Source organism: Rhinatrema bivittatum, chromosome 17, assembly GCF_901001135.1.
Source record: "Rhinatrema bivittatum chromosome 17, aRhiBiv1.1, whole genome shotgun sequence".
Lineage (NCBI taxonomy): Eukaryota > Metazoa > Chordata > Amphibia > Gymnophiona > Rhinatrematidae > Rhinatrema > Rhinatrema bivittatum.
This window is the reverse complement of record NC_042631.1, coordinates 20,559,195-20,573,800: the sequence shown is the minus strand read 5'-3', so window position 1 is coordinate 20,573,800 and position 14,606 is coordinate 20,559,195. Positions and strand designations below refer to the sequence as shown.

Sequence of the window (14,606 nt, the reverse complement as noted above, 5' to 3'; positions counted from 1 at the left end):
CGTGGAAGGCCCGAGGAGAAGTAGGCAGGCAGCGGGAGCAGCCCTGCCAAGAAGCTGGACGAGAGGCAGGTTGCTGGAGCGGCTCCATGCTGTGAAGAAGTCAGGCAGAGAGAGTAAGGAGGCTTCAGGCACCGGCAGGGACGGCTTCCCTGCCGGCTGAAGACCCTGGCAACGATGAGGATGACTCCCTGTCGTCCCGAGGACCCCGGGAGCGGCTGCAGAGTGTCGGGGAAGGCAGGAGCGGCAGCGGAGGTCCCAGCCGGACGGGAGAGCCCTCGGTGGCCTGACTCTGCCGTGCAAGGCTGGAGGCAGCCGGGGAGGAGCCCGGCGACGGCGGCACGCCTGCCGCGGGGAGAACAGCACCAGCGGCCCGACTGGCCGCGGCAAAATAAGGATCACAACATACATTGCTATTTTATAAAGAACATATGTATGAACGCCATTAGGAATATGCAAACACTTTTACACCTGCCATTTAATGCACCAATTCCAAACTTGCCTTGTCTTTGTGAACCTGGTATTTGGCGTGCTGGATTATTCCACTGAGTGGACAGGGCTGCTAGCTGAGAGGACAGAGATGCAACGGGGCTAACTTGGAAATCATTGCCCTTGGCTGTAATTTTTTTTTGTTGGGTTCATCCTTCTGTCTGATACTAGGTTTGCTTCGGTTTTATGGAGCAACATTGCCATGAACGGCACAGCACGGCGGAGAGAGAGGGGGTGTGTGTGTGTCTGGTGAGTGGGCCAAACTGGGAGTGGGTGGGTGGGTGTCACTGGAACTGACGGGGGGGGGGGGGGGGGGGATGTTTGTCACTGGTACTGAACGTGTGTGTGTGTCTGTGTTTGTGGGAGCTAACGCTCCTTAATTTTATCAGTGCTGACAAAACGGGGAGTTCATTAATCAGCTGTAGAAACTATTGATGTGGTGTATTTGGGCTCATTAATTACTAGTCAGGGACGGATTTAGGATTTTGCCACCCCTGGTTACTTTTTATGCTTTAACTCCCCCCCACCACGACCACCTCCTCCTGTAAGGGTCTGGAACAAAGTAGCAGAGGGCTGTTTTGAGCTTCAGAAGAGCTGGAAGGCCGCCAGCCTGCTGCCCCTAAATGTTTGCTGCCCTAGGCCTAGGCACGATGGGTGCCTATTGACCAATCCAGGGCTATTAGGAGCTCAGATTTGTCTTTTTCAAGTCTATATTTAGAGATTTGAAGCACATCACTCAAACTGTCAAAACATCTGTAGTGGGACGTCATGAGGGGGGTAAACATCTGTAGTGGGACGTCATGAGGGGGGTAAACATCTGTAGTGGGACGTCATGAGGGGGGTATTGCTCAAGGATGGGGCAGCTCACACGCTGACCTCTGTTTTCATAAGAGGCTGGTTGGTAATGAATCCAAATATGTGCCACTTAGGTATTTGCTGGGTTTACAAAACATGTGAAGGCCCTTCCCAAATCCCATTTATTTGCTTTTCAAGTTTAAGTAGCACTGAAAAATAACATTATTTTATTTTTATATAGAACTGACAGTCTTAGGTGCAAAACTTGCAGGACACATCAAGATTAGGATACAGTAATATGATTAGCATAAGGAGTGTAATGTTCGGTGTCCCCTGTACATCCAATTGTTATGAATAAAAGGGATACCTATGTTTGGCTAACAGCAGACCTTCCTCCATTTTACTTTTGTCACCATAAGCTGCTATGATTTTAGTCAAACCTGGCACAGAGGCACGTCTGCTCCAATCTTTAATAACTAAGGGTTCTCTGTTCATTTAACTGCACTGTTAAACGTTTGTCGTCATTGAGCTGATTGCTTGCATTTGTCTCAGCAAAGAAAGCTGCACTAGTATTTTTTTTTTCTTGATAAAACAAATATAGTAAACCTTGGTGGAACTTTTCCTAAACGAAGACCCATGGTCAGATCACATTCTTCCTTCACTGCCAGTTCAAAGCATCGGGCTCAAGACGTGGAAGGCTTTGTTCAAGGCCAATATTCAAAGGGTTTGTCTAACATTTGGACTTAGCTAGAAAAACCCCAAGGTTTGAAGTCCCCGTTCCCCCCCCCCCCCCAAACTAAATTTTGTCCTGACAAATTGTTGCCTTGCACAGAATTTACCCCGTTAAAAAGAGGGCAGTTCCAAGGGTGCTCCCCGGACACGGTTTCACTTTGCTCGGACGGCGCCGAACACCCAGGGATGTATATTCAGCGTCACTTTTAGCGGGAGAAGTGCTGCTGAATATCCGGGCAGCTTACCTGCTCCGCGGGTTTTGGAAGGTGGACCTCTATTTGATCGAGCAGTCTGAGGACAAAGAAAGGGTTTGCTCTCGGTGCCGGTCTTGTTAGTTTGAAAAGGGATCGCTGATGAAGCCAGGATGTCCAACGCAAAAGCACTGCAGCGTTCGATGGGAAGGAAATAGCTCCGCCGTCTAATCTGTAAGTAAAAAGTCAAATTCCTCAGAAAACTGTGGAATATTACTAGCTCCTACTGCCAAAAATAGCACGCTTCGTAGAAAAGAGAAGGCTTAAGAAAAATAAGCAGGAACGTCTTCTTTAGCAAAGGAGTTCAGGCATCTCTTGCGCTATACAGTTAATAGCTGTGACAGGAAGCAATTATCATTTACGAAGAATTAAAAAAAAAGCAACATTAGGCCTAAGTTCTTTAAAGAACAATGTAAGTTATGTGGCAAAATACAGAGCATTAAAAATAGTTAGTCTATGAACTTTCAATCCACGAAAAGCTACATGCGTAAAACTAACTCTCATTTGAAGTGAACAGGGACAGAGCCAGCTAATCTCTCTCTCTCTCTCTAATAAGAGGAAGCAATGTTTGAGTAAGAAAGATCTTTCTCTCCTGTGTCACAATCCCTTAGCCACAGGATCCAAACCAATAAGTAAACTCCATATTGCTTTCCCGGCCTCTGTTCTCCCCTTGCACTTCCCCTACACAATCCAGCACATAAGTTAGAAATGTATGGGGTAGGCCAATATAGTACAGTGCGCTCCGACGGAGCGCACTGTTAGCCTGCTCTTGGACGCGCATTTTCCCTTACCCCTTATTCAGTAAGGGGCGGAAAACGCGCGTCCAACCTGCAAATGCATGTTGATGGCCCTATTAGGTAGGCGCGTGGGATACAGAAAGTAAAACGTGCAGCCAAGCCGCATATTTTACTTTCAGAAATTAGCGCCGACCCAAAGGTAGGCGCTAATTTCTTCCGGCACCGGGAAAGTGCACAGAAAAGCAGTAAAAACCGCTTTTCTGTGCACCCTCCGACTTAATATCATGGCGATATTAAGTTGGAGGTCCCGAAGAGTAAAAAAAGTTTAAAAAAAAATAAATTTGAATTCGGCTCGCGGCTGTCGGGCCGAAAACCGGACGCTCAATTTTGCCGGCGTCCGGTTTCCGAGCCCGTGGCTTTCAGCGGGCTCGAGAACCGACGCCGGCAAAATTGAGCGTCGGCTGTCAAACCCGCTGACAGCCGCCGCTCCTGTCAAAAAGGAGGCGCTAGGGATGCGCTAGTGTCCCTAGCGCCTCCTTTTGCCCGGATCTACTGCCGGACCTAATTTAAATACTGCATCGAGCGCACCAGCGAGTGGCCAGTGCGCGCACCGGGAGAGCGCTTAGCTAGCAAATATTGTAGGCTTAAATATCCGGGCGGCGTAACGTCATATCAGGGGGACACCCCTGAGGTTCACGCCAATCTGGAAATAAAGATGAGGGCGGCGTGCGCCCTAAGGTACCTTGGAGGAGCATGGCAGGAGGCAGCACCAAAGCCGGTCCGGGGACACTGGAGAGGACGGCAAACAGACGCCGCAGAAGCCAGTAGTCCGAGGTAAGCGGGAGGAGCCGCAAGTATTGAGAGGTAGGCGGGGCGAAGCCGTCAACGACCGACGGTCGCAACAAAAATCAAAGTGCCAGTTCTAAGTATTGGTCCAGAGGAGGACAAAAAAGGGAAAGAAATTTTGCAAGTCAGTTTGCTGTACAATTCTGAAATGGTGCATCTTTTGCCCACCACTAATTTCCTACATCTACCTCAAAGCAAAATCTAAGTTAATCAGCTGCTGCGGTGCAAATTCATGCAAAGGAGCTAATTAACTACGGTATATTTGCAGCACGAAAAGGCCTTCAAGCGGCCATTTTTCACAAAGCGAGGTGCAGTTCGCTTTTATCGCGAAGTTATCCCTGCGAAACCTTCACCCCCAAGTTTTCTGCCGTGGGGAGACTTGCAGCTTCTGTGCGCAATTTGGTGCACTTTAATATATCAGCTGCAATATTTGACTCACATGCCTCAACGACGTTAAGGCACTTCATAGAAAAGTGAAAACAAACTGAATAATGAAGGGCATGACTGGTAAAGCACAGCAATAAAAACTCTCTGATAGGGATTATGGAGCAGTTTGTTAAAGAAAAAAGACAATTGTTTTCCTCAAGTGCTTTATAAAAAATCGGTCCCCAGCTCATGCCAGTCTGTTCTGCAGAGTCTGATTGTTTTACAAATGCCCACCTAGCAGGTTATAGCAGATTTATACAGGGGTATCGGTTCCGGCATTCACATTTTCACCAGCTAATTCCTTCGCAGTAGAACAGGCTATGTAGAACCAGTCTCTAATGCTAATAATATTGGGGGGCATTGTAGCCCACCTTTCCAAGTGATGCTCAAGGCGGCTCGCAGCACTATTTGAATTCACGCACCAATAAGCCCCTGCCCCAAAGAACTTACAGTCTAAGACGGTAACTTTTAAACAGTCAGGCGGGCGTACATGCACACGCGTGTGGCGGCTCAGGCGAATGGACGCAGCCCTTTTATAAAATGCACGCGCATATGCGCACATGATAAGAAATCGGCTGTACCCCCCCCCCCCCCCCCGGGCGGTTAGTTCACGCTTCCTGCGCAGCCTCTAGAGCCCCTTCTCGTACGGCTACAGGCTGCGCGTAAGCTTAATGCATGCGAACGCTTCCAGCGCTGCCTTGTCTTAGAGCAGCGCTGGAGGTGCCCGGAGCGGGACAGGGGATCCCTTGCTCCCGGCAAACATAAAGAAGGTACTGGAGGAAGAGGGGGGGGGGTATCCATGGCCATTTCTCTTGTTAGTGGGAGGGTGAGGGGGTGCTCATAAAATTAGAAAAAAAAATGGCACAGGGAAGCGTCTGCTCCCAAAAACAAGTTGTTTTTTTAGGGATACCGGCCTGACAGGGCTTTCATAACATATTGTGGGGGGAAGGAGGAGATTGCCCTGAAAGCCCCCTGTATTTGAAAGGTTTTTTGGGTTTTTTTATTGATATGACAACATAAGCACGTATGTTTTCCAGTTATCCAGATAACCTTAAGCAAGTACATTCAGCAGGACATTTATCCCGCTGAATATACGGGACAGGTTATCCGGCTAACTTTAGCCCGATAACTTGTCCACTAACTGCCCTCCTGAATATGGACCTCCAGATATTCTGCAAAAGAGATCCCGGGATAGGAGAATCCTTTCCAGTGCCCTCCGGGCAGCCTTATTATATTCCATCCACAAAAAGTAAGGGGACCCCTGGGGGAAAAAAAATCAAGGAATCACTGGCGCAGATAATTTTGGACCTTGTTATTGCTGTGATTGTTGTTTTAACAAGAAGAAAATATACTTGGTGCCAATTAATTCTCACTGAACAAGCTGGACAGTAAACTTTTTTTTTTTTCTGGAACATTCTACTTGCGTCCAGCCAGTTTGTTGGCAATGGGAAGTTAGAGAGACACAGGGTTTGAGCTTACATCCACAGGAAAAAAGAGCCTTACACTACGCCTTGGAGGCAGGACACGCAAATCTTCCTCCTGCGTATTCACTGCAGATAAGCCTAAAAACCCGACTGGCTGGGGGCTCCCCAGGAGAGGTTCGGGAACCTCCGGTTTAATGCATGCATTACTTGCCAATTTGAATGCATATTAGCAAATCGGTCCCTTTATCTCAGCCAGGAGCAGAATATTCCAGTCTGGTTTCCACAATACCGCAGTGAATATGCATGAGATATACTGACAGACAATGGAGGCAGAGCGTGCAAACATATCTCATGCATATTCATGGTGCTTATTGTGAAAAACAAATCTGTGTGTGGTACTCCAGGACCAGAATTGCCTACCTCTGCTCTAAACTTTAGTTTAATAAGTCCTATACTCCAACTTTTTTGGTTTTTTTTACTTATAAATCCACAGGAAGTCCTAATTTATATCATTTAGCTTCATCCATAATCACCCGCCTCATTGTCTAGTCTTTATTTTATATAGCTTGGCATGATAAACATGAAGAGATGAGAAATAAATCATTTTAATGACATTTATGAGAACATGAAGATCTAGGGAAACAACCACTGTGAGCTGAGTTGTAGTAGTCACTTGTTTGCAACACAGGATAATATAAGACTGGTATTAGGGAAAGACAAAACCAAGTGTCATGGGAACAATGAAAGGACCCATGTTGTAGTATAAATAATATTTTGTGAACATAGAACATAAGATATGCCACACTGGGTCAGACCAAGGGTCCCTCAAGCCCAGCATCCTATCTCCAACAGTGGCCAATCCAAGTCACAAGTACCCAAACATGAAATAAATCTCAAGCTACTATTGCTTATTAATTAATATCAGTTTATGGATTTTTCCTTTAGGAACTTATCCAAACCCCCTTTTAAAACCCAGTTACACTAACTGCTGTAACCACATCCTCTGGCATTGAATTCAAGAACTTAACTATGCGCTAAGGAAAATAATTTTCTTTGATTTGTTTTAAATGAGCTACTTGCTAACTCCTTGTGCCCTCCCGCTCCCGGCAACAACCGCTCCTCTCTCCTCCTCTGCTGGGGCTCGCGCAGCCGGCACGGCCCACTCGGGGCAAGAGCCCGCTCACCAAGAACGGTGAGCCGTGCAGAGGAGGCGCTAGCGGGAACTCAAAACAAAAAATAAAAAAAGGAAGAGGAGAGGGCAAGAATCGAAAAAAGGAAGCCTCCGACGCCTCGCGGTGAGTTTAGCCGCGCCCCCCCCCCCCGAGAGGCACTAGACCTATCAGAGGGCAGCCAGAAGCCCTTTAAATCTTCGATCCTCCCGGTGGTGTCCCTCCTTGCGCCCTCCCGCTCCCAGCAACAACTGCTCCTCTATCCTCCTCTGCTGGGGCTCGCGTGGCCCACTCGGGGCAAGAGCCCGCTCACCAAGAACGGTGAGCCGTGTAGAGGAGGCGCTAGCGGGAACTCAAAACAAAAAATACAAAAAGGAAGAGGAGAGGGCAAGAATCAAAAAAAGGAAGCCTCCGACGCCTCGCGGTGAGTTTAGCCACGGCCCCCTGAGAGGCACTAGGCCTATCAGAGGGCAGCCAGAAGCCCTTTAAATCTTTGATCCTCCCGGCAGCGTCGCGCGCTGGGCGTCGCACGTCCAAAGGAGCGCGACCTAAGGGGCTGCATGCTCCTTGGAGCGTCCCAGGACTCAGGACCAGACCATCCCCATTACCGGACGGCCCCCTCCCAGCACCGTTTCAAGCGTCCCGACTCCAGCTTTCACATTCTCATAGCTTCTTCCACCACTCAGCCAGCTTCCTCCAGCAGTCATCCAGCCTCCTCAAGCACTCATCCTGCTTCCTCCAGCAGTCATCCAGCCTCCTCAAGCACTCATCCTGCTTCCTCAAGCACTCAACCCTATCCTCTCCCTCACAATGCCGCCAGGTCTCCCAATCCCGATTCTGAGCCACAGTCTCATCACCACAAGTAAAGATACAATGCAATCGCAACCTCGCACCAGCAAAACCCTCATCCCAATCATGATTTCACCTCTTACTCAACTACTAGGTCTCGCTCTATTCTCACTTACATTATTCAATGCACAATCTCTTACCAAGAAATCTCTGATCCTTAATGACTATCTACTAGATTCCAAACCAGACATCTGCACCATAACAGAAACTTGGCTCAAACCAACAGACATAGCCTAATAAATAAACTTTACGACTTCTTTTCCCTTCCCAGACAAAAGAAAAGAGGCGGGGGAATTCTTCTAGCAGCCAAAAAAGAGCTGAGATTCTCCCAACTCCCAATAACATCTGACTCAAAACTAGAAATCGGCCTTTTCAAAACAGACCAACTCCAAATCCTCCACGTCTACGCACCGCCAGGTATTCTTGAATCTGATGCCTCCTCCATCGTAGAAATTATTGCAAAACATATGAATCTGGACTCTCCGGCGATGATCCTGGGTGACTTAAACCGACACGTCGACAGCACCACACTCACAACCAACTGTGAGGCCATTCTCACCACTCTCTCAGCTATGGGCTTCAAACAGATCATCAATAAGCCCACCCACAAAGCAGGCCACACTCTGGACCTTATTTTCATTAATGCTGGCATTACTCACTCATCCCCTCCGGAATGTACACAGGTCCCTTGGTCGGATCACTCACTAATCTCTGCCACCTTCACTATGACACAAACCCGTGCCACCCACCCCATTCAATCGTCGTTCCTTTACAAAAGACACTGTTCCTCAGAAGTCCTCAGCAACCACTTGGCTAATGAACTTCCGCAGATCGACCTTTTAGACCCCAACTCAGCCCTTCTATCTTGGAGCAACATTACAGAGACAGTAGCAAACAAATTATGTCCTCTAGCAACAAAAAAACTCAACCCCAACTCCCCAAAAAAACAACCGTGGTTCACCAACGAACTCCGAAAACTCAAACAAACCTCAGACGGAAAGAAAGCAATTGGCACAAAGCCCCGAGCTCCAGCACACTATCCACATACAAACTCGCTCTCCACCACTACAAGAACTCCAACCTAAGGGCAAAAAGAGATTTCTACGCTCACAAGATTCACGACCTTATTTTCGACGCTAAAGCATTATTTTCCTACATAGCTGATCTAACTCAAGCTAACGCCCCAACGATCCCTAACGACCAAGCACAATCCAAAGCCGACGAACTAGCACTGTACTTCCAAAACAAAATCACCAATCTCTTAACTCTGTTACCCCCAACCCCTCCTTTACTACTAGCTCCTACCATCTCCCTAACAAGAACATCTCCCTTGAAGTGTTTGAACCCACCACAGCTTCAGAGATCCAATCTCTAGTAAAGAAAATGAAACCCTCATCACATCCACTCGACCATATCCCTATAAAACTACTACTGCTAATACCCGACACCATCTCCTAAACCTTGGCTGATATCATAAACTGTTCCTTATCTCAGGGAATCTTCCCAGATGCTCTAAAACTGGCATCTCTTAAACCTCTCCTAAAGAAACTGAATCTGGATCCAAAAGATCCCAACAATTTCCACCCCATTTCCAATCTCCCTTTTGTGGCCAAGATAATGGAAAAATTAGTCAAGTCTCAACTTTCCGATTACCTAGAAGATCATAAAATACTGCACCCCACCCAATACGGGTTCCGCAAGGCATTAAATACCGAAACCCTTCTCATTTCTCTGACTGACTACCTCATCATGGGCCTGGAGAAAGGCCAATCCTTTATACTAATTCTCCTCGACCTGTCTGCGGCCTTCGACACCGTCAACCATTCCATTCTCCTTAACCGACTGGCGGACATCGGAATAACAGGAATGGCCTTTTCATGGTTCAAATCTTTCCTTAGTAACAGAGGTTACAAGGTCAAAATCAATAGCAAAGAATCCCTCCGCTGCGACTCATCATTGGGAGTTCCACAAGGTTCCTTCCTCTCCCCCACCCTCTTCAACATATACCTTCTTCCACTTTGCCAGCTGCTAACCAACCTCAAACTAAAACACTTCCTTTATGCCGATGATGTGCAAATACTGATCCCCATCAAAGCATCCATTACTAAAACACTCGAGCACTGGGGAACCTGTCGACGAGAGATTAACCTTCTTCTCTGTAGTCTAAACCTGATATTAAACGCAGCGAAGACAGAACTCCTCATCTCCCCGGAAAACAGTAATATCACACAAAGCACACCGTCTAACATCTTTGTCACCCAAGCAAGAGACCTAGGAGTTTTAATCGACAACAGGTTGAATTTAAAATCATTCATCAACCGCACCACCAAGGACGGCTTCTACAAACTGCAAGTACTAAAAAGAATCAAACCACTCCTCCACTTCCAGGACTTCAGAATGGTCCTCCAAGCCGTGATTTTCTCCAAGATAGATTACTGCAACTCTATCTTGCTAGGTCTCCCTTCCTCCTCCATTAAACCTCTTCAGATGCTCCAAAACGCGGTAGCTAGAATTCTGACAAACACCAGAAGAAGAGATCACATCTCTCCCATTCTCAAAAATCTGCACTGGCTACCAATACATTTCAGAAACCTCCATAAGTCCATTACCATCATCCATTAAACCATCCATTCCCAAGTCCCTCTTAGCCTTCAAATCCCACTCAGACTACACTCCTCATCTAGACCCATCAGAGAAGCCTACAGAGGATCGTTACATGTCCCCCATTCCAAAGTGACACACCACCTCTCCTTCAGGGAACGAGCCTTCTCCACGGCGGGACCTTCTATTTGGAATGCAATTCCCCCGGACCTCAGACAGGAACCATGCTTATTAACATTTAGAAAAAGACTTAAGACATGGTTATTTAGACAAGCCTTTCCCGAATCTCACTGACTCTCCCAAAGGGCCTAACGGACGGACTGCAACAACCATCAAGATACATTCCAGCACTATGTAAATAGTTGTTCGTGTTCTTACTCCTAAAACTATTCAGGCTTCTTTTTCTTCTCCCAGTTCCTGCTTCCCCCGTTTTATTGTAACTTTCTTGCTTCTCTCCACCTGTTAAATGTTCAAGGTTATCACTCCCCTTGTTACATGTAAACCAGCATAATGTGATTTTATCATGAATGTCGGTATAAAAAAGCTTTAAATAAAAAAAATATATATATACTAACTTCACGGAGTGTCCCCTAGTCCTTCTATTATCTGATAGAGTAAATAATCAAATTACTTTAACCTGTTCAAGGCCTTTCATTATTTTGTAGACCTCTATCATATCCCCCTCAGTCATCTCTTCTCCAAACTGAACAGCCCTAACCTCTTTAGTCTTTCCTCACGGGGGAGCCGCTCCATGCCTTTTATCATTTTGGTTGCACTTTCTCCAGTGCAACTATATCTTTCTTGAGATGCGACGACCAGAATTGTACACAGTACTCAAAAGGCATTATGACATCCTTTGTTTTATTCGCCATTCCCTTCCTAATAATTCCTAATATTGCTTGCTTTTCTGACCACCACAGCACAGCTGAGCCAATGACTTCAGCGTGAAATCAGTATTCCAAAATCACAAACAGTTCCATGCAAACACATGTGGCATGCCATGTTAAAAAGTTCACACAAATGAACAGAAGAAAATTAAAGCCCTATTAAGTGAGACAAGAAAAATGTACTTTGAAAGAGAACATGCTGCCTCAGCCAGAGTGCTGCAGCATGAGCAAACAATGACTTTCCCCCTGTGGGTTTGGCCTTTGGTTTTGAACGTCAAAGTTGACTATCAGTCAATGCAAGTATCTGTGCATGAAAGCATTTTATAAAAGTTGAAAAGTTCACATTAGTTAAAAGAAATCTATTTTCGGAGAAAATGAAGGAAAAAGAACATTGTCGAATTGCTATATTCTGCATTAAAATCAGTCTGGCATCTGTAGCCCAAACAGTCTTCATGGATCAGAGCCCCCACAGTCATCAATCTTTCTTGTGATACATTATTTTGAGATCTAGGGTATTTTGTTACATTCTGACCGAGTCTTGGAGTCCTTGTTTCTGTCCTGCTGTGGTGACTTTCCTAGGTATCCATGGAAAAAAGTGTCCGTAGCCCATTATCTGTGCCAAATACAGATAACTGTCAGCCTAAGTGTCAAAAGATCTAGGTGTCTAACTTTAAGAGTTAGGAGCCTAGATCTTCTGAAATAAATAAATAAATAAAATCCCCTCCCCCCTGCTGAGTTCTTAAATATAAGAGCCTTAAAAGGAGGTGGGAGCAAAGGTGGGGGTCAGGTCTTGGGGAATGAAGTTAGGCACTCGTCACTGATTTCCAGCACTTGGGCGAGGTCATAGCTCGCCTCACTTTCAGTGCCTCGGTTTAAGGCACCTAAACTAAAAGTTGGGCACCTATGTTCAACCCAAAATGAAGGCGGCTTGGATCCACAATGCAACAAGGTAACTTCATAATGGAATTTGTATAAGGGAGAATAATGAAGCTGAGGGGTCACTGCATCCCACTAAAACAAAGTGAGGATCATTTTCAAACAAACGCGTGTGGCAGAATATACATGGCCACAAGCAGAGCTACGCGAGTATTTTATAAACCGCATGCATAATATACAGCTAAGGCATGCGTGCTATGGAAGCCTGCACATACCTGAAGCCGGGTAGGAGGGCACATTTTAGACCGGCACTTATTTACCTGACTAATCTGCTTTGACATCTGCCCTTGGAATGCCAGCGTCAGTAATTACCAGTGGCAAAGGATGTGGCGACACTGATGAAGGATATCAAGCAACGGGAAGAAATCTACAGGCTGAAAGGAGTTTGTGCTACCAAAAGGCCGATTACATAGCAGAAAACCCTTACATACACATTTTTAAATACTGGATGTATGTTGATTTTAAGAAGACACCTGGCTTAAAACTCTTTTCTCCAACACTCATTAAATCATCTTCACAAGTCCATGGAATGATTTTGTTTGAAAATCCCATATTGTCAAATAAAAAACTGGGATGATGTACTCATCTGCTTCGTTGGGCATACTGACTACACAAATGTTAAATCTGAATTTATAGCAGCTATTTTTCCATAGGAGAATGTTATAGGAAGAAGGAATTCCTTGTCACGATCACTCACAAAGAAATATGAATATTTTTTTAAACGTTTTCTTTATTAGATTTTATCAAGGTTCACCTGGAATGCACTTATTTGTCACAGACAGGGTGGTGGATACAGAGCCAGTGAAAGGGGATTAGGAGCCCTAGGCAACTTCTGCTTTGTGCCTGCTCCCCCCTTGTCGCACCGTCTACCCCCAGTCATGCTGCACACACACCCCCCCCCCCAACCTCGGTTGCGCCACCACCCCCCATTAGGGGGCACGAGCCATGTGGGGCGGCAAAGAGATCATCCTGCCAAATCCCTGTGCTCCTGGACAGCAGCAGCGAGATGGAGGTAGGACAGGGACCTCAAGGTGGCCCGAGACTTTCACAACTCAGCACCTTCCCCCCACCCATGCCGGGAGCCCCTCTCACCTCGGCTGTGCTTAATGCAACTCAAGCAACGGCAGCTCCAAGCCCTCCCGCACCCCCCTTCCCTGTGCATCCTCAGAGCTCCACCTCAAGCCCACGTCACATCCCCAGATCCAGAGGGCACAGCCACCCTGGGGCAGCTCCTGCCAGGTGCGTGCTTAGTGCCGAGCGCTGCGGGCGGGCCGGCACTGCATGCTCACAGTGCCCGGGCAGCCCTTCTGGTTTCCACTCCTCTTTGGCGCCACCGCTCACGCCCCCTAATGGTCAGAGCCCTAGTTCTCTTAGTGCTTCCGCCGGCCCTGGGTGGACGCATCCCACAGCCTCCTGGTGGTGGAGGCCAAAACAGTAACAGAATTGAACAAAGCCTGGGATAAGCACAGACGATTCTTAGAGGCAAGAATGTGAGGGCAAAGCCTACGAACAGGAATGCTCTCTGGTTTGCATCAGGAATGGGCAGCCTTATGGTCCTCATCTATCATCATTTTCTATGTTCCTTATTATATTCACAGAAATCTTTCACACACACTCCCATATTAGATTGGTGTCATGCTATACAATGTGGGGCAGATTTTCAAAGGGTTACGGGCGTAAGATACGTGCGTAACCCCCAAAAAGCTGCCCCTTCCACCCCCTACGCGCGCCGAGCCTATCTTGCATAGGCTCGGTGGCGCGCGCAAGCCCCAGGACGCGTGCAAGCCCCGGGGCTTTCCTGGGGGGCGTGTCGGGGGTGTGTTGGGGGGGCGTGTCGTGGCTGGCATGTCATTGGGGGGCGTTCCGGGGGCGGGGCCGCGGGCATGGTTCCAGCCCAGGGGCGTTCCAGGGGTGTGGCCGTGGCCTCCGGACCAGCCCTCAGACTGGAACATGGCGCGCCGGCAGCCGGCCGGCGCGTGCAAGTTACCTGCCTCAGGCAGGCGTAACTTGTAAAATAAAGGTGGGGGGAATAAGTTAGGGCTGGGGGGTGGGTTAGATAGGGGAAGGGAGGGATAGGTGGGGGGGGGCCGGAAGGAAAGTTCCCTCCGAGGCCGCTCCGATTTCGGAGCGGCCTCGGAGGGCCTTGGAGGGAACAGAGGATGGCTGCACGACTCGGCGCGTGCAGGCTGCCGATTTTGCGCAGCCTTGCTCGCGCCTACCCTGTATTTTATAACATGCGCGCGGCAGCATGCGCATGTTATAAAATCGGGAGTAGATTTGTTTGCGCCAGGTTGCGCAATCAAATCTACTCCCGCACGCACCTTTTAAAATCTACCCATGTTTCATTATGGATGATGGCCATGCTTTAAAGCAGAGGTTCCCAAGCCTGTCCTGGAGGACCCCCAGCCAGTCGGGTTTTCAGGATATCCACAATGAATATGCATGAGATAACATCTGCATGCTTTGG

At 47.6% G+C, this 14,606-nt stretch overlaps 1 protein-coding gene across 5 annotated transcripts in view; it reads right to left on the bottom strand.

Moving 5' to 3' along the window:
• MRVI1 (murine retrovirus integration site 1 homolog) overlaps positions 1-14,606 on the bottom strand; it is a 140,109-nt gene that overhangs the window by 107,789 nt on the left and 17,714 nt on the right. For all 5 annotated transcript variants that reach the window (XM_029582749.1, XM_029582748.1, XM_029582751.1 and 2 more), the window contains one exon: positions 2,259-2,436. The gene's annotated coding sequence lies outside the window, so the exon portion shown is untranslated. The remainder of the gene's footprint in view (positions 1-2,258; positions 2,437-14,606) is intronic.